The sequence below is a fragment of the Lycorma delicatula genome, chromosome 6 (genome assembly GCF_047948215.1).
Source record: "Lycorma delicatula isolate Av1 chromosome 6, ASM4794821v1, whole genome shotgun sequence".
In the NCBI taxonomy this organism is placed as follows: domain Eukaryota; kingdom Metazoa; phylum Arthropoda; class Insecta; order Hemiptera; family Fulgoridae; genus Lycorma; species Lycorma delicatula.
Window position 1 is genome coordinate 37490815 of NC_134460.1, and position 11276 is coordinate 37502090.

At 36.2% G+C, this 11276-nt stretch overlaps 1 long non-coding RNA gene across 1 annotated transcript in view; it reads left to right on the plus strand.

The window, feature by feature from the left end:
* LOC142326485 (uncharacterized) overlaps positions 1 to 10386 on the plus strand; it is a 64504-nt gene extending 54118 nt beyond the window's left edge. Inside the window, exon 3 of the long non-coding RNA XR_012756795.1 lies at positions 10267 to 10386. This is a non-coding gene — a long non-coding RNA (uncharacterized LOC142326485). The remainder of the gene's footprint in view (positions 1 to 10266) is intronic.
* Positions 10387 to 11276: the final 890 nt, after the last annotated feature.

Below are 11276 nucleotides of genomic sequence, written 5' to 3' on the forward strand. Positions count from 1 at the left end.
TGCCGATAGTTCCTTTTACTTTCTTCATCATTAGCATTCTTATATTTTCTACGTTCATCCATCAGCTGCAATATATCTTCTGAAACCCAAGGTTTTCTACCAGTTCTCTTTATTCCGCCTAAGTTTGCTTCTGCTGATTTAAGAATTTCCTTTTTAACATTCTCCCATTCTTCTTCTACATTTTCTACCTTATCTTTTTTACTCAGACCTCTTGCGATGTCCTCCTCGAAAATCTTCTTTACCTCCTCTTCCTCAAGCTTCTCTAAATTCCACCGATTCATCTGACAACTTTTCTTCAGGTTTTTAAACCCCAATCTACATTTCATTATCACCAAATTATGGTCGCTATCAATGTCTGCTCCAGGGTACGTTTTGCAGTCAACGAGTTGATTTGTAAATCTTTGCTTAACCATGATATAATCTATCTGATACCTTGCAGTATCGCCTGGCTTTTTCCAAGTGTATATTCTTCTATTATGATTTTTAAATCGGGTGTTGGCAATTACTAAATTATACTTCGTGCAAAACTCTATAAGTCGGTCCCCTCTTTCATTCCTTTTGCCCAGCCCGTATTCACCCACTATATTTGCTTCCTTGCCTTTTCCAATGCTTGCATTCCAATCTCCAACTATTATTAAATTTTCATCTCCTTTTACGTGTTTAATTGCTTCATCAATCTCTTCGTATACACACTCTACCTCATCATCATCATGGGCGCTTGTAGGCATATAAACGTTAACAATCGTTGTCGGTTTAGGTTTTGATTTTATCCTTATTACAATGATTCTATCGCTATGCGTTTTGAAATACTCCACTCTCCTCCCTATCTTCTTGTTCATCACGAAACCTACTCCTGCCTGCCCATTATTTGACGCTGAGTTAATTACTCTAAAATCACCTGACCAAAAGTCGCCTTCCTCTTCCCACCGAACCTCACTAATTCCTACTATATCCACATTTGTCCTACCCATTTCCCTTTTTAAATTTTCTAGCCTACCAACCTTTTTTAAGCTTCTAACATTCCACGCTCCGACTCGTAGAATGTTATTTTTTAATTTTCTGGTGACCCCTTCCTTAGTAGTCCCCACCCGGAGATCCGAACGGGGGACTATTTTACCTCCGGAATATTTTACCAAGGAAGGCGCCTCCATTATTGATATGTGAAAATGCAGAGAGCCACATTTTCTTGGAAAAAAGCAGCTGTAGTTTTCCATTGCTTTCAGCTGCGCAGTACTCAGAGGACTGAGTGATGTTGATACGGCCGTTTAAGTCATTGTGACTCACGCCCCTAACAACTACTGAAAGAGCTGCTGCCCTCTTTCAGGAATCATTCCTTAGTCTGGCTCTCAACAGATACCTCTCCGATATGGTTGCACCTTCGGTCCAGCTACTCTGTATCCCTGAGCACTCAAGCCCCCTCACCAACGGCAAGGTCTCATGATTCATAGAAGGAGACAAAACTTGTACATAATATAATTTTGAGAAAATTAACGTAAATACAGCCAATAAAAACTTAAAAATCGGTTTCTTATTGAAGCAAAACAAACGAAAAATAGACAGAAAATCGTATTATTCTTTCTGTACCTAATAAACATTATTCTTAATGTAGTAAAACAAAAAAAATAAAACACATGAAATGATGAATAATAACAGAATAACAAACTTCCGTTACGGTAATTGTGCGAAATTCCTCATTCACAATGTACACAGGCTTTGCCCAACGTAAAATGTTTCCGGTGGCTATTCATATTATCTCAGGATAGTTTTGTATAAATTCAGTAGCATTTCGTATTTTAATTACTAACTCCTCTTTAGTATTAACTTTTTGCTGGTATACTATCGTTTTCATATGGCCCCAAATAAAGTTATCTAGTGAAAGTCAGATGATTGTGTTGGCCAATTGATCGCCACCACGTCCAATCCAGTTTAAGAAATAGCATTCTAGTGATTTCTAGCTACAAAAAAAAATTGTCTTTGCACCATCGTGCTGGGAAATCATTTGCAATCTAGCTTGTAAAGGTAAATCTTAAAACAGAGCCGGCTAATTATTTTTCAAAATATGAATGTATGCATCTCCCGTAAGGTTTTTATTGAAAACAAACGGTCCCAGAATTTTGTCATAAGGAATATCAAATATTAATGTGAAATCAATGTTGAAAACTAGATTCCACAATACCATGTGGATTGTCTTTGTTCCAAAAATTACTAGCTTTAGAATTGAAGACTCCATTTCTCGTAAAAGTGGCTTAGTCAATAAATAAAATTGAATTTACCTTATCAGCTTCGTCTAGAAGATAATGACAGAGTTCTAACTGTTGGTGGGTAATCTGTTGGCATTTATTAGTCATTTAACGAAGCTGTTGTATTACAAACCTAAAAAAACTTGTTTTTCAACACGTGTTTTACGTCGGATATCTTAAAAACTACTGGGACCTATCTATTTTATCCTATATTAAGCCTCTATGTTGCAGACATGCCAGAGACAAGATGTAAAAAACATGGCTACGCCGATGACTGGGTGCTAACAACAAAATGTAGATCATTTGAAGAGTCGGAAGAGGTCCTTGTGGCCGACCTGGAGAAACTGGGAAGGTACTTCCGAAGATGGTGCCTCCAACCAAATGCTAGTAAAACAGAGGTGTCATGCTTCCACCTAAGTAACAAGTTCGCTAATAGGGAGCGTAAAATTCTATTCGAGAATACATGGCTCTTTCACAATGATAGGCGTGACACTTGATATAACGCTTTCATTTAAGGAGCACCTAACGAAAACTGCAGAGAAATTAACGAAAAACAGCATTATATATAAGCTCTGTGGTACAACGTGGGGAGCATCGGCTTCCACTTTGCGAACATCGCCCTGAACCTCGTTTTCTCGGCTGCAGAATATTGTGCGCTAGTGTGGCTTAACAGCCCTTATCTTTATAGAATTGATGCTCAACTTAATAACAGTATGAGAATGATTGTCGGAGTTATCAGGTCTACTCTTGTAGAATGGCTCCCAGTATTCAGCCACTACCACCCCTCAACCTACGCTGTATGAACGTTCTTATAAGAGAGTACAAGAAGATTATGGACAATCGAAACCTACCGATACATGAGGACACTGGGGATGCCATCATGGTCATCTTCGATCTAGAAAGCCACCTATCAAAACAGCAATTGCTGCCGCAGAGGAAGGATTTTACCCAACTGAGACCTGGCGTCAAAAATGGACTACAAAGCAGAATAACCAAATCCCATGTATTACTCAAAAGCTATCTGGTTTTAACTTGCGACGTAACACAAGGTCAACGCTAAACAGAATACGAACTCAGGATGGTTGTTGCGCCTATTTCCTGTATAAATGGGGTAAACACCGACGCCCCTTTGCGAGTGTGGTGAAAATCAAACTGTTAAACACATGACAGAAGTTTGTCCTGGGACAGCTTATGAAGGGACTCCTGAAGATTTCCTGATGGCGACTCCAGAATCAGTAGCTTATATTAATTTGTTAAATGTTTGTAATTTTTGACTGTAATTGATGTTGTGTCTTGGTGCCATACCCTAAATAAATAAATTATCCTACTTCTCAGGTCAAATTACATGAAAAACACCAATTTTACTACTTTTATTTGGTTCCAAAAATTACAGTAGGGCTTCTTTTTATTAGAAGAGCTGAAATCCCAGCGAAATCTTTCACTAGTCGTAACTCAAAAACAAAGCGTTTCCCGACTTATTTGAACGTTTTCGATTATTGTTACCAGTAGAAGATGTGGAAATTTCATCGTTTCTTCATGGGACAATCTGTATAATATACCATATTATATAATCGTGTAGGTGGAAGAACAACGATAATAATATTAACATTATTGATTTCGTCTCCGAAATAATGGTTAGTAGGTCGTGGGAGTTATTTATTTTGGCGACACTTCATTTCCAATGTAGAAATTCTAAAACAACAGTAATTGAACAATATTAATTTTATTTTTATTTTTTTGTGAAGTTTCTTTAAGTCGGTTTTTAAAATTGTATTTTCACAAGCGTTTTTAAGACGCTTAAGTACTGTCCAGTACAAGAAAATTTTTTAATAATGATTTTAAATGAAAATTGGATGTTTTTGTCAAGTTTAAAAACGTAATATTTGGGGACGTCTGTTTGTTTCGTCTGCTTGAAAAAGGATCCGGTAAACTCCGTCCTTTGTAGAAATTGTACCTTGCTATTCCGAAAAATGGTCGTAAAATAAGTATAGACTTTTGTCGTAAAACGACTTTTGTATTTTGAACAACTTTCAACTGGAAGAGTTCAATGAATCGATTCTCTGGACCAACTAATTACTCTCTCGTTTTAACTCAACGTTTCCAGTCGATAATGTTTCTACGTCTCCATTATTTGTCAGTTCTCTGTCTAAGAGTTTTGACGACCTACTTCAAATATCTTCAGCTTCTTTCTTTTCACAAAATTTGCTATTTTTTGTCTGTTAATTATATTTTCTTCCAAACATGCACGAGTGCGTTCTTGAAAAGTTTAAACTTCCATGATCGATGCACTACACGTACTACACACAATTTGACAATTCTTACTAACGACAATGAGGAGTAAACTCCAGAAAAGGTATAAATACAACAAGAAGCAGGTAGGATGAGGTTGTTGAATCTTTCTTGTTGTTACCAATAATGGGGACGCAATTGACCGGTTTCAAAATGGGACTCGGGTAGCGGCAGACGGAATTGACCGAGTCTGATATTTAGATACAAATTTTTTGGAACAGTAGAAAAAAAAGATGGATTTAAGACTTACGAAAATAAAATTTCTTTATATACCCGTTTTTATTTGGTAGATATTAAAATTTGAGTTTCGAAAAACTTCGATTTTTTGGTGGCGCAGAAAATTACGTTAATGAAATAAATTTATACATGTTCTACGCAGAAATAATTGTAACTATGTGGATAATTTCGCACGATTTTTTCTTTTTTTTGGGGGGGGGAGGAAATTTAAAATTAAGTAATTTACAGATAAGTTCATAGTTTTAATTAGCTCTGATTAGTTAGTCAAACTAATCAGAGAAATATTTAATTAATAATTCAGAATAAATTTTTGTTCAATAAACGTCAAGTTCGGTTAAAATTTCTCCAAAACGTTTACTAAGATACTCGTCAGATACCCTATTATAATACGAAAGTGTCACGCGTGACCCTCAATTTGAGAACCATTGTCTTTAGTCAAAAGCATTATCTGGATGATAAATTGACACACTTAATTAAAGGGATCAGGCGATGGCCTCTAGTTGAGTGTAAAGTAACTAAATGCAGGCGCGGTATAGTTAAATCATGCTAGTGAAACAAAGGGTATCTATTAGCATAATTTTATAGGAAATAATAAATATTAAGAGAAATGTAGCCTATTTTACTTGTAACTTCACAAAAAATATTTCTTAATAAAAATAAATAAATAAACAAAATCTTCCGCCGAAAATTTACGTTGTTAAATATTTATCGAAATTTATTTACTTTATTATTTTCTGTCTTTTTAAAGTTGTATCATATAAAAACGTTTTAACGTATACTAATTCTTATTTGAATACCTTAGCAGCGGTCATGATTATTAAATTAGCCTGGTATCCCTCAATAAGTTCAACTCGGAAAGCATATCCGTTCCTACAAATCTCTTCTTGCCTAAATCAACAACAAATAGTTCAACGGTAAGAAAATTATCTGTGTGAACAAAAAATACTATTTTTTCTCATCACGGTATCATTAAATATTAGTATAGGTCTACTAATTCTATAATCTTCCTGAAAACTTTGAGGGCCTTTTTCCTTGTAAGAATTTCCTATTTATTTTTATAAAAATAACGAAATTAATTTTGTTACATTAGACACCAAATATATCTGTACTTTTCAGTACGATATATCTAGTTTCAAAAATAACATAGGTTATTAAAACTATCTGTTATTACCCTAATAAGTTGTGCAAAGCACAATAAGCTACAATAACTCTAAGTCGATCTTCGTAGCGGAGTGGTACGTCTCGGCCTTTCATCCGGAGGTCCCGGGTTCGAATCCCGGTCGGGCATGGCAACTTTCTATTAAAAATCTGCATGGACACGCGTATAATACCGAGGTACAATAGGCATCGGGCACTGTTGTTTTTTATGAGTTGTACGTTATACAATGTCAGTAACGTGAACAGAACAGAGTTCAGGTGTCATTTATAAAATAAAAAAATAAAAATTCGGGGGGAACTGGCGAAAAAGATTCTGTCGCCAGGGGGTCAAATCGTGGACACGTGCTGGACCAGGGAGGCGGCCTCTTTACTGAGGGCGTTCGGGTCCAGTAGATGGCTGGATCGGGACGTTCTGATGACGCATTGAGGACCCTCGAGTTTTGTGAGGTGGGCGCACGACTCAGGGGGGTATACGTGGGGTGCATACCCGGACCCAGACTAAGTGATAGGAAAGGGAAGGGTAGCCCTCTTGGAGAGAGTCACCATGGCAACCTGAAGGGATGTCGTGATGTCTTAATGATCCAAGAGCGACCCCGTCGGGAGATCAGCTTCAAGCTGTACAAAGTGTACAAAGGGGGGAGGGGGCTAGTCTTCAGCCACGTCACTTGGGACCGACCGAAGTAACGTCTTTTAGGCGGTTACCGGTTGCTCTTAAGTGGTAAAAAAAAGGTGTCATTTGTAGGGTTGAACATTTTCTGCATTTTAATGGATTCGGCATGTTGATATTTAAGTGAAGGCAACGCGGAAATCACTTAATCACTTCACTCCACAAGATCCTTAACGGGGTGTTTATTATATTTGAAAATTTGTATGACATTATTGGCTATTTTTAATCATTACGTAATATAACACAAAAATATAGCTTCAGAGAATCTTGATGAACAGTTTACAAACCCTCTGATTTACGTGTCCAAACGCATATCAAAGATGAGCGAAGTTGTTCCTTTACGAAAGTTATAACTTTTTTTTGGTGTCTTGTAATAATTATAGAAAAATGAGGATTTTTAATCATATAGTTAAGTCAGTAACGGACATTATTATTCATAATCTGTCGCCTCTTTTTGTTATCCATTTTCGTTTATTCATTTTTTACATTTATCTGTAGTATTTTGAGTTTTCTGGAGGGAGTTCGGACCCTGCTAAGTTCGGGATAAAGACCTATATAATCCGATAAATTCTTAATGATCGGGTCTTAATAAGACCCGATAAGTTGTTAATATAAACCGGTGGAAGGAATGCTACTTATGGGTCAATCTAGAGATTCTATTTCCTATTCTATAGCTTTTTAATAAGAGTAATGAATTTAGTGTCAGTAAAACTGGATTTCCTAAGAAATCCTGAATCTCAGACACATATATAGATTTTTTATATTGTGAGACCTCTCTCTCTTTTTCTGTTTAGCCTCCAGAAATACCGTAGAGTATTACTTCAGAGGACTAGTGAGGATGATGTGTATAAATGTAACTGAAGTGTAGTGTTGAACAGACTCAGGCAGGCCATTCCTGAGATATGCGGTTAATTGAAACCCAACCACCGAAGAACACCGTTATCCGCGATCTAGTATTCAAAACTGCATAAATGTAACTGCCTTTACTATGATTTGAACCCTAGAACTCCCGACTTCGAAATCAGCTGATTTGCGATGACGAGTTTAACCGCTAGACCAACCCGGTGGGTTTATTTTATGAGACTTTTTTTTCATTATAGGGGGGAGAAATACAATTTACTTACAAAATGTCGGACTCGCTAACAGGTTCCGCAAGATGTTATTGAGTGCATATGTGTGCCTGCGCCCTACCGGCTAAACCTCCACCTCTGATAGTTCCCCTTTCTGGAAACTACTATGTTGCATTTATTATTTATTAGAAAGGAGGAGCTTACCTTCCTGCACCAGGCATTAGAGTGAACACAGGTTCACCGTATTCATGCGACCCCTTTTCAGGTTTGGAAAGCCCCGTGGACACTCACCCGCAGCTCTGTTCTTCGCACCAGAGCTCTCTGGCGCGCGTCTGCTTTCTTGCTTCTTCCTCCGTCCGGAGCATCTCCATATGGACTAAGCCATATTAACCACAGCAAGCCAGAGTTCTTCTGTGGTTAGACTGGAACCCATAAGTCCCTCGGGCGGGAACATAACCTTCGTACTCAGGAGTACTTTAATTTTTTTTTTTAATTAGCTCCAGAAAGCGGAGCTTACTTTCCTGCTCCGGAGTGACCGCGGGTTCACCGCATCCAGGCGATCATATTATGAGACCTAAATTTAGATTAAGATTTACAATTAATTCGAAAGGCGGTGTAGTAAATCAGAACGATTAATCTTTGGAGTGTATGAAAATCATATGCAATTAATTTAAGAAAAAAAAACAGTTATTTCAGGTCAATAAAATTTCAGGATTTTATTTTCCAAGTCTAAGATGGAGATGATCAACCGATCCGTTGGTAATAGCTTTGGTAACCTCCCAGTGCTCGTTTGCATATGATGAAAAAATTGTTTACAATATTTAAACTGTAATACAATGTTCGACCTACAGATTTGTTTTACTAACAGAAAGTAATAGCTTTAACAAAGTCTCTCTTAGACTCCTCTTTTGTCATCCGTGAATAAAGTATTGTAGGCCCAGATTTAGATTTCAGTAATAAATTAGATATGATGTTTGTAATTTTTTTCCAGACATTCAACCTAAACTTCGTTAATCTCGACTGTGTTTGTGTTAACAATTTTAAAGAATTGGAGCAATCGTATATTACATACGATTCGCGACCAGCCGAGCCACGACCCGAGTCATTGAACGAAGGAGGTGGAAAGATAATTTAATATAATTTATAGTCTAGGTAGGATTAGTTTCATAGGACAAATTTTTCCAAAAAAGAAAAATAACCAGATCTTTCAGTCGTTTGTACTAAGAACATCATTAAAGATTGCAAGTGTAGGTTGTTTTCGTTAATTTAACTGGAATTCTTATAATTCCAGTCGTATCGATTGGGAAAGATAAAAACTCTCATGCTCTAAGAATAAAATATACATGATTGTCATTGAAATTACATACCTGTTACAAAAAAAAATCTGAGAATGAAGCAACGGGCTTGTGGTAACTAAAGTATGAGATAAATACTTTCGATTGAATTGAATCTAAATCTCCGTCAATTGTAGTTCCATATTTTGTTGTATTCTCATTTGGGTCATTCGATCATTTTAAATTTAATGTGTTTTTTTAAGAAATCAATTAAAGGCTTCGGAATTTAATTTTACTCTACCTTAATATATTTGCTAAACGCATACAACTGTTTAATTATTCTTAAAAAATATTTTTTAGTACACACACACACACGCACACACACACACACACACACACACACACACACACACACACACACACACAGATTTAAATATATCTGTTTGCTTACGCAATGACTGAATTACTCTTCAATAATAATTTTCAGTGTTAGAACGATAATGCACTAGAAGTATTCACTGAAGATAGGTATAGTAGTTAAGAAAAAGATTTATAATTAAATGTATTTAATGTAAAACGAAATATAGCCAAGCACAAAGCCACGCACAATTGACTGTTTCTCTCTCGCTTGGACACACTCGGGTCTCCCGAGTTTACCCGAATGAGCGTATAACCACAAAACCCTACGGATAATACTAGTTTACGAAAAACATACAAAAATCTTTGTATGGAACTGTGCGCTTCACAGTTACGGTGGCGTGGTGTGTGGCTGTTGTGCGCATGTGCACATAGAAAGCTGCACGCGAGACTGCGAGGGAAAGTGAGCACTGTCGCTCCCGTAGTGCTGGTGGAAGGTAGTTTTTTTTTTACTCCGCGTGTGTACGGAACGTTCCTTGTTCGTTTCCTTTTCTAGTATAGTCGGTGGAAAGAATATGAAAACGGTTTAGTTGTTTTTTCAGAAGCGATCAGTAGATGGTGGAAAGCAAGAGCTCTTTGATTGCCAGATCTGTTCAAAATCACGCTGGAAGGGCGAAAGAGAAGGTAATTAATAATAACTAATTATGTGTTTGTTTCTTTGTACATACTAATTTAAATTAATCCCCATTGGACTATAGTTTTTTAAAAGATATCTTATTAAGTTATCTAATAATACTAAGCAATATTATCTGTATTGACATTGTATTATTTATTCGGTTAATACGGTTTTTAAGCAGAATGCGCTCAAAATCCGTGTACCACATTCTTGAATGTGATAAAGTGTACATTTATATTATTATCCTGCATCCAGCTATTCTATTTGATTAATTTTTTTCGGTTTTTTTATTTTACAGAAAACTTTAACCGTGGCCTTGAAATACAACAAAAAATTTTTGGAGCAGCACCCCCCACCAATTTTAGTTACGAGTCGCCACTGCATCACACGCTAATATTCCAGTACATCAGTGTATTCGACCGATTGAAGAAGGCAAAGAGACTACTTCACTCTTCATTTGTCAGGTAAGTCTGGCAAGTGATGGTTGTAATTTTTAGGAATAGCTATTTTTTTTTTTTAAGACCTACTTCGTGTCATTTCAGATTGTTTATAGCCCGTGAAGTTTGTATTTTTTCTCCCCCTGGCATCAAAACTCTGGAGCTATGCTGCAAGAAGTAAAATATAGTAATCAGTAATGATAATGGTCAGTAAATATAGTAATGGAGTATGATATTTTTGTGCATTTATCGACGTTTCGATATCGAGGGACTCTAAAAAAACAAAAGATAAAATGGGTAATTTTTGTACATGCGTATGTATGTACGTTTGCTTGCTTGTTTAATGCTTAACACTTTTTTTTTTTGGATAAACCGATTTTGATGAACATTTTTACAGAGACATTTGTGTAGGGGGCAATTTATTGGTAAAGTTTGGGTGAATATTTCCTGGGGATGGGTAGATAATTTTTTAGGGTCAATATTCTCAAACGTTTGCAGACATAACCCCACTTTATATTAAGATCAGTACATGCGTACCATGCGTATCATGCCATTTTTTTAAAAGCGTGCCCTAAAATTACCACTTCTTCAAAAATTGAAAAGTTACTTTTTATTTATTGCATATTTCTTAAACGAGTTTTTTTTAAATGTCTTTTTAGGCATAGTGGTAGTGCAAATAACAAAAAAAAAAAAACTAATTAAAATGCTGTGGGGCAATATTGGGGCTAGGGGAGCCGATCAGAATTAAAAATATAGATTTTTTGAATTTAAAACTTTTTTTTTGTTTATTTTCACTATATAAGAATGAATAACCAACGCCAGGAAAGTATTAGAACTCTGTTGTAAGATTTCTTTTTATTTCTTCTCGGCT